This window comes from Natator depressus, chromosome 4 (assembly GCF_965152275.1).
Source record: "Natator depressus isolate rNatDep1 chromosome 4, rNatDep2.hap1, whole genome shotgun sequence".
Lineage (NCBI taxonomy): Eukaryota > Metazoa > Chordata > Testudines > Cheloniidae > Natator > Natator depressus.
The window spans coordinates 125,859,340-125,875,585 of record NC_134237.1 but is presented as its reverse complement, the minus strand read 5'-3'; the positions used below and the strand labels follow the sequence as shown (position 1 = coordinate 125,875,585).

Sequence of the window (16,246 nt, the reverse complement as noted above, 5' to 3'; positions counted from 1 at the left end):
CAAAATGAATTCCATACTGTTGCTTGATTTTTTTTTATGGACTTCCAGAATCTCCTGGATGCCGGTTGCTTCAGGTTTCTATTGGGAAACTGTGGTGCTGACTAGACACAGAATGCTTTTTAAAACTATCTTAGATTATTACCAACAACTCAGGTTTTCTGGTGACTGTATAGTTCTCTGTACATCTTATTAATGCTTCTAAGCTATAAAAATAAACTGAGTCCAAAACTAAAATTTTTCTGGTGGAAATGCTTTAAATGAGAAACATATTTCCTAGTAAGTTTTATTGTCTGACAGATGCTGCTTCCAAACATTTACAGAGAGCGCTCTCACTCTCACATACCATATGTACATGTTCAAATAAGAAGGTGAAAACAGCTAAACAAATCTAGGGAAAGAGACTTAAATCATTTTATATAGTCACACATATCAACACTGCAAACACAAATTAATTTAAAATAGAACAGTATATATCTTTATTGGCAACAATACTGGACACTGTATGATGAAAGGGCTCTGTAATATTGTGGTTTATTTGGAAGGAGTGGTTTTTGGAAGCTTCTTCAAGATTTTTCTTAGCTGTCTACTCTTTAAAGTAAAAATCCTAGATAATCTTAGTAGTAGTTAAATCATACGTATTCTGTAGTGACATACATACACTCACATCACTAAACATATTTGTTTTCTATGCAAAAAGCTATAAATATTAAGCACAGTTAAGTTAAACAGTTAATACTCATTTTTAATTCTTTCCCCACTGCCTTTCCAAATGCCCTTAGGAAAAAAGGGCTTGTTAGAATGTCTGGAAGCGTGACTGATCAAGAGTCAGTTCAAAAGTCAAGTACACATCATGAAAAATGCCGTTCCAGGAGACCTTCCCATTGAAATTGTGGGGTATCTAGTGTGAACATTTCCTCTGATCACAAGCATTAGAGCACAGGACAAAGGCAATCATTTCTCAGTTAGCAAAACCCCACGTTATGATAGGTTTATAGGTTAAACCCTGCATTTTATATTCTGCAAGGAGGTTTCCAGACAGCTAGTTTTAGCTCAAAGGCATTACTAAAACTAGGGACAGATTGCCCCTTCCATGGAAAACCCATTGGAAGTGGGGAGGAAAACTGAGATTTATGTCATGAAGTTTACCTAGATTATTCTGTCTGGGGAGTGGGGTTTGTAATGAGGCAGCTGAACAGTGGAGGTGTCAGCCACCAGTACCCACAATTCCTGAACATTTACATGGATTTCATGAAATTCACTGGCAGCTAGGGCCATCTGTGCATGGTGTGATCTAAGGACCTCTTGATGCTGACTGGCAGAGGGCACAGAGGTGCATAAGGGTTACAAGGATCCCCTGGATCTGGTATTTACATTCTAGTTCACCAAAGGGTGTCATGTAAGGTGCTTCTTTGAGTGATTGCAAATGTTTATTCCACACAGGTATGCACACACCTAGTGTGCCCAAAGCCAGAGTACTTTGCTGAGCAGTATCTGTTGGGGCGACACATGTGCCCTTGGAACTCCATAACCTCTTCCATGGCTATTTAAGGGCCACACCACCTCAACTCCCCTCAGTTCTTTCTCACCACCTATGGCTTGAGTCAGAGCATTCCATGTGGTATAGAATCGTAGGATTGGAAGGGACCTTGAGAGATCATCTAGTCCAGTCACCTTCACTCATGGCAGGACTAAGGATTATCTAGACCATCCCTGACAGGTGTTTGTCTAACCTGCTCTTCAAAATTTCCAATGATGGATATTCCACAACCTCCTTGGGCAACCGATTCCAGTGCTCAGCTCATGTTTTGCTATCACAGTACTTTTTCTGTGAATGCATGTGCATAGTTATAGTAAGTTACAGTAGTACCCTTAGTATTTAGTTAGTAGTAATTTAGTTAAGGAGAATTTAGCTTGGTACAATGCCCTCACCAGGTTTTAAGCACTGCCTATTGTGTGAGGGTGGTTATCCCTACACACTTGGTACTTATTGTGCCTTGGAGAAGGGCACATTAAAGAAAAGTGCTTCATTTGTAGGTCATTCAAAAAGAGAATGCAGGTGTCTAGAGACCTGTGCTTGAAGCAACACCTTTTGTAGCAGGCAGCGTGGCCCACTTTGGCACGAGGGGCCTCCACAGATCATCTGCCCCTTCAAAGAACTTCAGAACTGGCATTGGCTGTTGTTCCACAGCCAGAGTCTGATTCGTCTCTGAGGAGAAAGAGAGCTCATTTTCCTTCACTGGGCCCTCCAAGGAAAAGGACTCACAAAACTAACCAGAGCCACTCCACAGCTCAGAGAGATTCCTCCTCCTCTTCTAAGAGGAGTGCAGGCTGGCACCAGGATTCCTCTGATGCACAGGATAGAGCTGAGCCATCTACCTGTTCTCTGGTACTGAGACCAGAGCAACCGAACACCATGTTGTCATTCTGGTACCATCCGTGTGGTGTCCAGCACGAATAACATTGGTGTCAGCATCAAAAATTTGAACTCCACAGATATATCAGGTAGCATCAAACTTGTTCTGTTCCTGACTCTCTCAAATCAGGAGCACTCTGCCATGGTGGTCTCTTCTGCAGCCTTGGCACCACCTGGACTAGTTGCAGAGTATATGTTGTTACCATCTTCAGCACTGTGTAAACGCTAGGACATGGAGCTGAGATTGGACTCTTTATTGGTACCAATGGGCTTGTTGGGGCAGATACTGTCTTCTGTACCAACAACAATTTTGGGATTTGCAGGATTGGTACTACTCTGACTGCGGTACTGACATCTGTTTTGGTGCCAAGTGTTAGTACAATTCCCCTACTAGTACTGAAGGCACGGGTTGCCTTCGGTACAAACACAGCCTGCCTACTGGACATCATCTGAGTTTGGATGTTTGCTTACTCCACCAGGAACGGCCCCTTTGTTGACATCAGACTACTTGGAATGTTCTTCACACTCAAGCTCATTTTCTGCCTCTCCCTCTCCTTCCAAGTACCATTCTTGAAAGCCTTTGAGTCTTCTGGGGGATCAACATAGATACTGGGATTGGCACTGCTCTCACAGTAGGGGTCAGGGCTCTTGGCCCACTTCCTACGAGTCATCCAGTGCTGTATCCTGTTCCTCAGTGGCCTCTGTGGAACTCTTGGGATGTTCCTCTATCTGCAAGGTCACAATCCTCTGCCCAGACCAGAGGAAGGTCAATGAACTCTTCGGTAATCTTGCCTCCAAGCCGCCCAGGCTGGAGACGCAGACTGATGTTGCTCCATCTGAACTGGTTCAGCCTGAACCATTGTCCAAGAGCAGGTATTGATGCAGGAGGTCTGATTGGCTCTATTTTCTTCCTCTTTTTCCTCGCCAGATGATTCCACAGTGCTGGATTTGTCTTCTCCTATGCCTGAGGATTGTAGGTGTTCTCAAGAACTCCTGAGGCAAATGGCTACAGCCTTGGGCATTCAGGATGAGTTTGTTCAGTAGAATAGCCATAAATTGGTGGACATTATTCAACTGTTGGCACCAGGGAGGGTAGCTCTCCCTATAAATAAACCTATTTTGGAACCCACAAAGGCCTTGTGGCATCCCCCAGCTTCCTTACCTTCTATAGTGAACCATACAGATAAGTGGTACTATGTCCCCATGCAGGGGTATGAGTGTGTTTAGTCCCATTTGGCCCCTAACTCTCTTGTTGTAACAGTGGCAAATGAGAGGTTGTAAAAAGGGAGGTATAAGTTTACACCTAAAGAAGTCAAAGAGGTTAGATTTAATGGGAAGGAAGATTTATTTTATCTCCGCACTATAGATGTCCATTGCTAATCAACAGGCTAATCAATAATAATATGTATTATCAACATATGACCAGAGCCACTTTTTCAACTTGATGGAATGAGGATAATCAATGGGATACAGTAATACCATGGTACAAAATATATCGGAAGGACAGAACACGTCGTGCTGGTGGGGGAGTGGCATTTGTGAAAGAAAGCATAGAATCAAATGAAGTAAAAATCATAAATGAATCAAACTGTACCATAGAATCTCTATGGATAGAAATTCCATGCTTTAAGAATAAGAATATAGCGGTAGGGACATCTTACCGACCACTTGACCAGGACGGTGATAGTGACTGTGAAATGCTCAGGGAGATTAGAGAGGCTATGGAAATAAAAAACTCAATAATAATAACGGGGGGTTTCAATTATCCCCATATTGACTGGGTACATGTCACTTCAGGACAGGATGCCGAGATAAAGTTTCTTGACACCTTAAATGACTGCTTCTTGGAGCAGCTGGTCCTGGAACCCACCAGAGGAGGGACAATTCTTGATTTAGTCCTAAGTGGAGCACAGGATCTGGTCCAAGAGGTGACTATAGCTGGACCACTTGGTAATAGTGACCATAATATAATTAAATTTAATATCCCTGTGGCAGGAAAAACACCACAGCGGTCCAACACTGTAGCATTTAATTTCAGAAAGGGGAACTACACAAAAATGAGGGGGTTAGTTAAACAGAAATTAAAGGGTACAGTGCCAAGAATGAAATCTCTGCAAGCTGCATGGAAACTTTTTAAAGACACCGTAATAGAGGCTCAACTTAAATGTATACCCCAAATTAAAAAAATAGTAAGAGAACCAAAAAAGGGCCACCATAGCTAAACAAAAAAGTAAAAGAAGCAGTGAGAGGCAAAAAGGCATCCTTTAAAAAGTGGAAGTTAAATCCTAGTGAGGAAAATAGAAAGGAGCATAAACACTGGCAAATGAAGTGTAAAATTACAATTAGGAAGGCCAAAAAAGAATCTGAGGAACAGTTAGCCAAAGACTCAAAAAGTAATAGCAATTTTTTTTTAAAGTACATCAGAAGCAGGAAGCCTGCTAAACAACCAGTGGGGCCACTGGACAATCGAGGTGCTAAAGGAGCACTCAAGGACGATAAGGCCATTACGGAGAAACTAAATTAATTCTTTGCATCGGTCTCCATGGCTGAGGATGTGAGGGAGATTGCCAAACCTGAGCCATTCTTTTTGGTCTTTTTAGGTGACAGATCTAAGGAACTGTCCCAGATTGAGGTATCATTAGGGGAGGTTTTGGAACAAAGTGATAAATTAAACAGCAATAATATTCACCCAAGAGCTCTAAAGGAACTCAAATGTGAAATTTCAGAATTACTAACTGTAGTCTGTAACCTATCATTTAAATCAGCTTCTGTACCAGATGACTGGAGGATAGCTAACGTGACAATTTTTAAAAAGGGCTCCAGAGGTGATCCCGGGCAATTACGGGCCTGTAAGCCTGACTTCAGTACTGGGCAAACTTGTTGAAACTATAATAAAGAACAAAATTGTCAGACACATAGATGAACATAGTTTGTTGGGAAAGAGTCAACATGGTTTTAGAGTAGCAGCCGTGTTAGTCTGTATTCGCAAAAAGAAAAGGAGTACTTGTGGCACCTTAGAGACAATTTATTTGAGCATAAGCTTTCGTGAGCTACAGCTCACTTCATCGGATGCATAAAAGTGGAAAATGCAGTGAGGATATTTTTATACACACAGACCATGAAAAAATGGTTTTAGTAAAGGGAAATCATGGCTCACCAATCTACTAGAATTCTTTGAGGGGGTCAACAAGCATGTGGACCAAGGGTATCCAGTGGATATAGTGTTCTTAGATTTTCAGAAAGCCTTTGAGAAGGTCCCTCACCAAAAGCTCTTACCAGAGTAGGCTGCCACGGGATAAGAGGGAAGGTGCTCTCATGGAGTAGTAACTGGTTAAAAGATAGAAAACAAAGAGTAGGTATAAATAATCAGTTTTCAGAATGGAGAGAGGTAAATAGTGGTGTCCCCCAGGGGTTTGTTCTGGGACCAGTCCTATTCAACATATTCATAAATGATCTGGAAAAAGGGGTAAACAGTGAGGTGACAAAATTTGCAGATGATACAAAATTACTAAAGATAGTTAAAACCCAGGCAGACTAGTAGAACTACAAAAGGATCTCTCAAAGCTGGGTGACTGGGCAACAAAGCGGCAGATGAAATGTAATGTTGATAAATGCAAAGTAGTGCACATTGGAAAGCATAATCCCAACTATACATATAAAATGATGGGGTCTAAATTAGCTGTTACCACGCAAAAAAGAGCGCTTGGAGTCATTGTGGATTGTTCTCTGAAAACATCCACTCAATGTGCAGTGGCAGTCAAAAAAGCAAACAGAATGCTGGGAATAATTTAAAAAGGGATAAATAATAGGACAGAAAATATGACGTTGCCTCTATATAAATCCATGGTACACCTGCATCTTGAATACTGTGTGCAAATGTGATCAGCCCATCTCAAAAAAGATATATTGGAATTGGAAAAGGGCAACACAAATTATTACGGGTATGGAATGGCTTCCATATGAGGAGAGATTAATAAGACTGGGACTTTTCAGCTTGGAAAAAAGACGGCTAAGGAGAGATATGATTGAGGTGTATAAAATTATGACTGGTGTAGAGAAAGTAGATAAGGAAGTGTTGTTTACTACTTCTCATAACACAAGAACTAAGGGTCACCAAATTAAATTAATAGGCAGCAGGTTTAAAACAAATAAAAGGAAGTATTTCTTCACACAACGCACAATCAACCTGTGGAACTCCTTGCCAGAGGATGTTGTGAAAGCCAAGACCACAACAGGGTTCAAAAAAGAACTACATAAATTCATGGAGAATAGGTCCATCAATGGCTATTAACCTGGATGGGCAGGAATGGTGTCCCTAGCCTCTGTTTGCTAGAAGCTGGGAATGAGCAACAGGGGATGGATCACTTGATGATTACCTGTTCTGTTCATTCCCTCTGTGGCACCTGGCACTGACCACTGTCGCAAGACAGGATACTGGACTAGATGGACCTTTGGTCTGACCCAGTAGGGCAATTCTAATGTTCTTATGTTACAGAACTCTGCCACAGCTCTCAAGGTTCAACAAAGTATAAAGGATTTACCCTTCAATGGTCAGTTCTTGTTTTCTGAAAAGACTAATGACACGCTGCATTCCTTTCAGGACTCTCCGGCCACAGTATGTTCATTGGGGGCTATACCAGAAGTTAAGAGTCATCATTATGGAGCTCAGCAACCGCAGCAGCAATATTGTCAATATTCCCAGAAGTACTTCAGGCAGATGGCTTATCCTGCTAGGCAGCAGGACTTCTCCTTGAGGAGACAAGTCAGAAAGGAGAAGGCCCTCTGGTTACAACTTCAACCAACTACCAGCTCATCCTCCATCAGCTTTGCACAAACTGCCAATGTGACTCTCCTCTCAAGGGCAGCATACCAGTCATCAACTTCCTGACCGTACTGCCTCCATTTGGGAACAGGCTGTCCCACTTCTACAGTACTTGGGAAACAATAACCACAGACAAACGGGTCCTAAGAACTGTGATCAGGTAATGCCATCTGAATCTTGTCCATCCGCCCTCTTCCCACTCCTCTACACTGTCCCTTTTCAGGGACCCCTCTCATGAGTCACTGCTTTGTCAGCAGATTCAGACTCTGAGATTCAGGAGCCATAGAAGAAGTTACCCTTCAGTTTTGGGAAAAAGGATTCTACTCATGTTATTTCCTGATCCCCAAGTCGAAGGGAGGGCTGAGACCTATTCTTGACCACTGAGATATCAACAAGTACATCATATATCAGATTCTGTATGTAGCTACAATCCTCCCTGCACTGGATCAAAATGACTAGTTTGCCATCCTCGATCTGAGAATTCCTACTTCCACATGTGATTTTCCCAAGCCACATGAAATTTCTTATAATGGCAGATCAACATTATCAATACACAGTACTCCCGTCTGGCCTGTCCTCAGCCCCATGCATATTTACCAAATGCATGACTGCAGCCACAGCCTTTCTCCTCTTCCCATACCTGGATGATTGGTTAGTGAGGGCAAATTTGAAGACCAAGTCTTTAAACTTCACTTCATGCTGAATCTCATCAATTTGTTGGGACTGATTTTGAACAGGGGAAAGTGAACAGAAAAAAATTGAGTTCATCGGGGCCATACTAGACTCTACAAGTTTGAGAGCTTTTCCCCTGCACAAGCGATTCCAAACAATTCATCACCTGTGTCTGTCCTTCCAATCTCGTCATTCAACTTCAGTCTGTGTGCCTGGGCACATGCAGTTATTTAGTCCACCCTGAGAGATTGCGCCTTCATCCACTTCAAAGCTGGTTAAAATGTGGCTATCTATCTCCAGAGTTCAGCTTTCTCAGGGTGCCACTGGCAATCCTGGAGCCCCTAGAGTGGTGGACAGATCAAAACAATGTATGATAGGATGTATCCATTGCCCATCCTCCACCGATCAAGACTACAGTTACTGATATCTCCACAATAGGTTGGAGACTGCATCTAGAGACTTTGAAAGCTCACTCCAAGCAGCTTTGTCAAGAAGCAATAAAGTTGTGGCTTTTTTGCATCAAGGAATGCATTATTCTCATGTTGACTCACTTACCAGGAGCCAGAAGCAGTTGGCTGATCACCTCAGCAGGTATTTCTCCCAGAATCACAAGTAGCCCTTGAAATGCAGTGTTCTGAGGCCCATCTTCAGAGAATGGGACATTCTGTCTGTTGACCTGTTTGCAATAAATAAAAAAAAAAAAAAAGAAAAAACCAAGAAGTGCCATCAGTTTTGGTCACAAGCAAGTCTCAGTCTAGGCTCTTTCACCAACACCTTCCATCTGAACTGGGGATCAGTACTGCTATATGCCTTTCCCCCACAATCCGCTCATCCTGCAGGTTATTCTCAAACTGAAGCGGATCATTCCAAACGGATACTCATTGTGCCAGCTTGGTCAAGACAATGTTGGTTCTCCAAATGTCATAGTCTATCTGTTCGGCCTCCCACACCTCTTCCCCCGCTTCCTGACTCAACACCATGGTCAGACACCTGACACTGAACACTCTGTACCTCGTGGCATGGACTCTGCATGGTTAGACGAGGAGGAAGGTTGATGTTCAGAAACACTTCAGTTAGCCCTATTTAACAATAGAAAACCCGCTACTATATTTCCCTATTCTGCCAAGTGGAAGTGTTTTTTAGTTTGATCCAGTCTCATGGAATTCAGCCAATGCTAGTATGCATTCAGGACATTTTGGATTACTTGATACATCTTAAATCCTCTCTCAGCTTTTTGAGGGTCCACTTAGCAGCCACCTTGGCATTCCATTCTCTAATCCTGGGGAAGTCAATTTCTTTTAACTCCATGGTAGTCCAATTTCAAAAAAATATTGTCCATCTCTTTCCACCTGTGAAAGAAGCGGTTCAATTGTGGAACCTCAACACTGTACTAGCTGCCCTCATCAAACCTCCATTTGGGCCTCAAGCAACTTGTTCTCTGTCCCTTTTGCCAAAAAACAGCTTTTCTTATTGCCATAATATTCACAAGGAGAGTAAGCAAACTGCAGGCTCTAACGGCAGGGCCTCCACATACACAATTTTTCAGAGACAAAGAAATAGATAAGTTCATGGAAGATAGGTCCATCAAAAACCAGTGACTGAGATTAGGGCACAGATGGAGACTCATGGCCCCCCAGAAATGACGACAGACATACATCAAGAAGGCTAGCTGTAGGCTCTGGTACTGATGCATGTACCATTGAGACCAGCTCCAGCTAAGGTATTAGACACACTACCTTCAACACAGCCTCAAAACTTTATTGGTACTAGTGACACCGGAAGTCTATGCAGTAGTATGAGATTTCCTTTGCCTTTTGATTCCAGACATCCTTTTGCTGCAACAGGATTTGACTGGGATTACGTAGGTGCTATAGTTGATATTACAGCCAGATGACCTTCTGACACCGTCAACATAGCATGCAGCATCCCCAGCACCTACAAGTCTTCCTACACTGACCTTTTCTAAGCAAACAGTAGTACTGGGACTTAAATCATCAAAATCTCCTTCTGTACTGGAATACAGACCAACCTTTAATGATTGGGCATCTACAGCATTAACTGGGGATGGATTCTTCACTCAAGTACTGGAAAGACTTGCAGGAGGACTTCTTCCCACTGCTCACCATCTCTTCAGTCCTCCACCTTCTGTAGTTTCGAGGCCTTCTCCCCTGTCATTCTTATGCTGAGTGAGGAAGGTTTCCCCTTATCCAGCCTGTGCTGTAAAGGTTTAGGGACACATCTCCACACTAAAAAGGCTTTCAGAAAGGGTTAAAATCTGCAGGACTTATGGTCCCTTTCTTACTCTCTGTGCCTGCACTCTATAACAAAATGGTCACTCAGGCAAAACTATAACTACTACCAAATACCACCTGGCTGTGACTGGGTGCCTGGAATGGGGCTCATAATTATTACGCTGATACCAGTCCTTTAGTTACTAAAAACTAAAGGTTTAATAATAAAAGAAAAGAAGAGAATTATAATATACATACAAGTGATTGCAAGTCATATACATACAAGTGGTTGCAAAGTCCTTATATCAGGTTTGTAGCAGAGATGGAATAAACTGCTAGTTTGCAAAAGTCTCTCTGGAACCACCCAAACAGATTGGGGGTCATCAGTCCTTGTTAGAAATCCAGTCCAGAGAAATGAAGCAGGAAATGAAAACCAAATGGAGATGTCTCAAGTGCCTTTTTATATCTTCTGCCATGTGCATGGAAATTTACTTTCCCAACGAAAGTCCACAGCCCCTGGTGTGGAGAATTACTGGTCCAAGATGGAGTCCAGTGTCACTTGAGCATATAACATGTCCATACATAGTTTACTGAATTACAGGAGGTGGCCACTGGCCCCCTCAGAGTCTGAGGCATCTACAGGAAGAGCTACTGTGTGGCTGTGTTCCCTCTGAGGTGCGTGGTCACACGGCCACCCAGGAATGAATCTAGTGCCGCGCACTTGGTTAGCAGAGCCATGCATGGTGGCATGTGTTCAGGTACTCACCCCACTGCTCCACAGCCACATTGCTCCTGCCCTCTGCCTTGGAGCCCCTGGCCAGCTGTTCCTGGGCCCCTCCTGCTTGCTGTGCAGAGTGGGGGGGAAGGAGGGGCGGTGATGTCAGAGTGTTCCCCTCCTGCACCTCTCCCTACCCATGTACCCACCTCTGCAGAGTGCGGCACAGGGCTCAGGAGCAGGAGAGCTCAGCTGTTGTCTGAGCCTTCTGGTGTGTGAGAGCCTTAAAGAGACAGTGCACAGTCTCTCATAGACTTCCCCAGCAGCCAGCGCGCACGCACACACACACACTCACTCTCTCTCTCTCACGCTCACCTCCCAACACATACTTGTATTATTGTTGTTGTTACTTCTTGGTACTTCCTGTAATGCACATATATTCTCTGTAATTTTATTCTTTCAAAGTGTATTATTTTAGTTTGACTTGTCTATGCATTTCATAATTTTATTTCTCTTTTATGCTTAAATTTAATTCTTTGAGTAGCGAGTTCTAAAATGTCTAACCTGTCCTGGCTGGAGTAATTATCCCTACAGTAACTTTTTAAAAATATATGTTATATCTAGGTTTTTTTGTTTCTACTGACGGTGCACATCGGCACATTACTTTGATGTTGGTGCACATAACAAAATTAATTCCGTACACGATGGAAAAAATTAGAGGGAACACTGCTGGGTGGGATGAGTTTCATTGTTAGAGTGAAGTGTTCTTAATGGGACATCAACACATAGCTGTCTAGCCTGGATGCAAATCTACTTGGAGGAGTGTCACCCAGGAATACAACACATGTGTAAGATACAAGCACATAGCCAATATTCATAACTTCAGATACAATGATGATACATACATACTCACAGGATAATCATACTTAGCAAATCATAACTTTTCCATCAACACCTTATATGACATATTTTGTACATGATTTGTTGTAATTGTGTAACAGTGGTAGCAACAATGACACAAATGGTCATCTTTCTTACACACAACAACACACTGGTGACTGACGTTTGGTCAATCAGAGAAAAACTCCTCCAGTTGTCAGGAGACTGTTGACTATAGAGTCCCTGTGTCTTATTCCCTTGAATAATAGTTGGGCTAGACACAATCAGACTTTCCAGCTTTGTGAAACGGCATCTCTCACAATGCCTATTTCAGCATTCCACAGTTGCAGAAAATTGTGGATTTCTACTCAAGACTAGGGTTTACTATTCATGGCTGGAAAGCCACGCATGCCAAATTTCTGTAGGTCAGCAGCTGGAGAAGAAAATTTCTGTGGGATCATAACCTATGCTTGCATTCCTTTTTCAATTTTTTTGCCCAGTTAAAGAGCAGCTGAAGCCTCATGGAAATCTTTGTAAAAAATCTTCCATTTAGAAACCCTTTTGCCTGTATATAATATTTTCGTTTTTTTCTTTCCTCTTTTGCATCAGAAAAGTATTTTGTTTCTTAAACTGATGTTTCCCTCCAGCATACCTAGCTTCCATCCATATCCAGCCCTCTTTTTACCCTGAGTTCTTGATAGCAAGAGAGTAGGCACACAAGGAGTTTAAGGTTTATTTCAACACAGGACTATGCCTAGTGTTTTAGCTTACATGTGACCATGCACAGCTTCTGCTCATTCTGGTGGTGGAGAGCAGCAATGTTACAGTTCCTGCTGTTCACACAAGATTTTGCAAGATCAGTGTTGGAAAAATACATGATCAAATGATGTGTGGATAATTTGTGACTTTGCTGTAACAAACATTTAAACTCTAGTCATAATTTTAATTCTAAACCATTGGGGTTATTTTTCCAACCTAAACTAGCAACAAAACAAGAAAATAGTTTAAAATATCCAGGATAGCTTTGTAAGAATAGCCAATATCGTGTCATTGTTTCAACAATCAATTTATATAATATGGAAAAAAAATGTCTGAACATAGTAAGGCCAATTCTGCCCTCAGTTACCTGGCTGCAGATCACATTAAAGGGTGCAAGTTCTACTTTGATCAAAGTAAACTGAACCTCTGGAGGGCGTTGTTGTACCCCTTATATAAGAAGCAACAGGAGGACTGACATAAGTAGTGATGATGACGCTTATTATATGATGAAAATAAAGAAACAGGGACTAAATTAGATCTGCCATTTCTTAGGTTTGTTTGCTTGCCAACATGCAAAGCAATAGAATGAGAAATCCACTTGTGGTTTTTATCCATATTCCTGAACTATTGTCACATATTAAAAATTTACAATAACGACATCCATTTTGCTGCTAAAGAATGTGTGCGCATCCTTGAATGTGCACAAGCTGTTTTAATAAGCCTATAAATATCTAGCATTTCTCGTCTTCCAAAAGAAACATAAATCTGTATTACTTAAAGAGCACTTATACACCCATACCTTCTCTTGTAGTTACCATGGATACACATACTATGATGGATACTCAACAATGCCAAAAGGTTTACGTTCAATCTGAGTCCTTCAGTCTGAGTTAAACAGTAAAACCTCAATAGGAGTGACGTAAGCAGCAGAATATTTTTGTATGATAAATAGTGGTGTAGTACTAGAGCCTTCTAAGTAGCATATCATGTGAAAAGGAGATCATGCATTATGTTGTGATGGGGGGAGTCCCTTCCAGGTTACGAATTCCCAAAATCTTACCCCTTACCTTTGGGAGTACAACCTTTCAACAGCCTTTGGGGAGGCGGGATTCATCCAGAAATCATGCCAATGCCATTATCAGCAACAAGCAGTCAGCTTTATCAGCAACAGTCTCCTTTGTCAATCAAAAATAGCCCCAGTGCCCCTCTAGGATCAGCTCCTTGGTCACTAATCAGGGGCCAACTTCCTTTTGGGCTCTGCCTGATCCTTACATGCAGTGCAGGCTCACCAGGACCACACTCACTGTTTCCTGGACCTATTTCCCAGCCTGAATTCCCGGTTTTCATCCTTCTGCGTCCCTGGTAACAATAGCAGTGGCAGCAGCCACAACCACCATTACCCACATTACCCCTTCTTCTCAGGAGAGCTTGCAAAAGGAAGATGGGGAGGGACTTCCCTCCATTTCTCTACCCTACTAGAGCTCAGTGGGAGGGGAGGGGGCGTAGATCCCAGTTTCTCCTGTCTGCACATTGCCCTGCCAACCAGGGCTCTAGGGGCAAGACCTTTTTCACAGTGCTGTTGCTAATCTGTGGCGTGACTGTTCCACAATGTTGATTCAATGAACTATATAATAAGTATGACCTAGAAAAACTCTGAAATGAACTGAACATTTAGATGGCTCCAAAGAGCCATCAGCTAAAGCTTACAGAGCTGAGTGAAGATCAATGGGACACTATCTCCATATTTTTTTAATTTGCTGTGTTTGAAAGACTAGAAGAGATGTGTTTTGCACACTTCACTGAAGAAAAAAGATTTGGACAGAATTCAGAGTTTTGCATTGAAACTTCATTTAAATAACTTGACATGATACTCAAAATACCATACATCCAGATAATGTAAACATGATCTAAAGATTAATACATTATTTCATGTCCATAATTTCTAGGTTGGACTTGGCAAACAGCATGGTATAAGGAAACTTTATACCCATTCCGATATAGTTGCTTTCACATTCACTGAACGTGGGTTAAAGAGGGTAACTGTTTGGCTTTTAATCTGCATCATTTAACATGTTTTTAAAGTTTAGTTTTCCTTGTTCAGTTTTTTCCCTCCACCCTTTTCTCACATTCTCATCTTGCTAATGGATTTTCCTTCTTTCTACTCCTCATATGTTTGTAAATTCACTAGTTGAATCTAAGGCAGGAATGTCATTTCATGAGGTGCATCAGAGATAATACTCTACAGAATAGTCTGGGGGGAAAAAAGATAATTCAAAATGAGTTTGTGGTGAGAGATAACAGGGCAGAAAACAACAAGATCATTCACACAGAGAAAAGTTGCTGAAGTTAAGGTATTTTTGTAGAAAACTTCTGTTTCATCTTCTAAAAACTTCTTTGCTGAAATGGAGTAAGCCTCTGTGTTAAATGTTGTACCCTCCTTTTTGCTGTTGAACCTTTATGCAGGGATAAGTAGGCATTAGACAATACCACTTATACATGAAATATGCTATTTAGTAAAATATGCCAGTCTTTTATTTCTTTGGCACCACTCCACAAGACTACCAAACCTAATCTATATTGCTAATCCACTCATTACCACAACACATTTCACTTCTGAACGTCTCTTGCTTTACAGGCTAATTAAGTTTGTTGTCCTCACTTTTTAAAGCCAGTCTTAAATAGTATTATAGAAAAGAGGGATCCATATTAAAAAAAAAATCAGTTTCAGACCTCAAATAATAATGCACTGTGAAAAATTGACTCTTTCATAGGCTCAGGATCTGGAAACAGATCTAATCCATGTATAAAAGGGGTTTTATGTACCATTGTACACTGACCCTCCTGTACCTGTTCAAGAATCAAGATCAATACAGAATAGAGGGTGAACCTGGACTGGGGAAGGTTGGGCCAGTAACAGGGGGACCAACATTTTCCCCCGCTAGCTCCATGGAGATCAGAAAAGGTAGTTCAGCTGTAATCTATATTACATTTCTCTTAAGCCCTCTCCACACCAAGGAATGTCCCCTCAGAGTAATTCTGGGGATTGTCATTACCAGAGGATGACTTGCAAAGGGGGCCTGACTTGCCAAGGAGATCAGAGGGCCTAACAGAGACATAATTTTCTAGAGTTATGCAGGAGAATCTCAGAATCTACTTTGTCCTCAGGGGACAGGGGGTGGGGGGACGACCACAGCCCATTCTGTGGAGACACAAATTCCATCCCCTCAGAATGGTTTGTGGGAAACCTCATGAGGAAATCCTTGCGGAAATTTTCTTCACACCAGCATTCTCCCATAGGTATTTTCATGAGACTGGATGACCGGGGCATCTTAACATGCTGTAACATCAGCTTCTTTCATATTGATATTCATAAAAATTGAGAGAACTGGTAACAATATCCTATTGGAGTTTTTAGATTGGAATAGACTGCCAATGGTAGTCACATCATTTAAGACATTAAAACTGAACTAAACAAAGGCCTAGAGCATATACAAATATTTAAAAAAAAAAAAGAAAAAAAAACTTCAGGCATCAGGCAAAGTCCATAAATTTTGTATGTGAGAGGTTCTTGTTGGGCGTTTAAGTTCACATACTGCATATATATAAATATATTTTGTCATCACTGCTTTACTTGGATATGAAAATGATCCAATATACATTGAGAAAAGTTAGAGCATTTGTTAATCCTGAACAGAGAGATCAGTTGAATAAGACAGTGGAGGAACTCTGGTATGCCATACATTCAAAAGCATGAG

General features: G+C 41.7%; 1 protein-coding gene across 1 annotated transcript in view; it reads right to left on the bottom strand.

Moving 5' to 3' along the window:
• The window catches only part of SPON2 (spondin 2), a 41,152-nt gene that overhangs the window by 11,257 nt on the left and 13,649 nt on the right, over positions 1 to 16,246 (bottom strand). The window contains exons 2-4 of the mRNA XM_074951859.1: positions 8,463 to 8,583; positions 8,074 to 8,248; positions 5,571 to 5,740 (exon numbers count right to left, since the gene is read on the bottom strand). The gene's annotated coding sequence lies outside the window, so the exon portion shown is untranslated. The remainder of the gene's footprint in view (positions 1 to 5,570; positions 5,741 to 8,073; positions 8,249 to 8,462; positions 8,584 to 16,246) is intronic.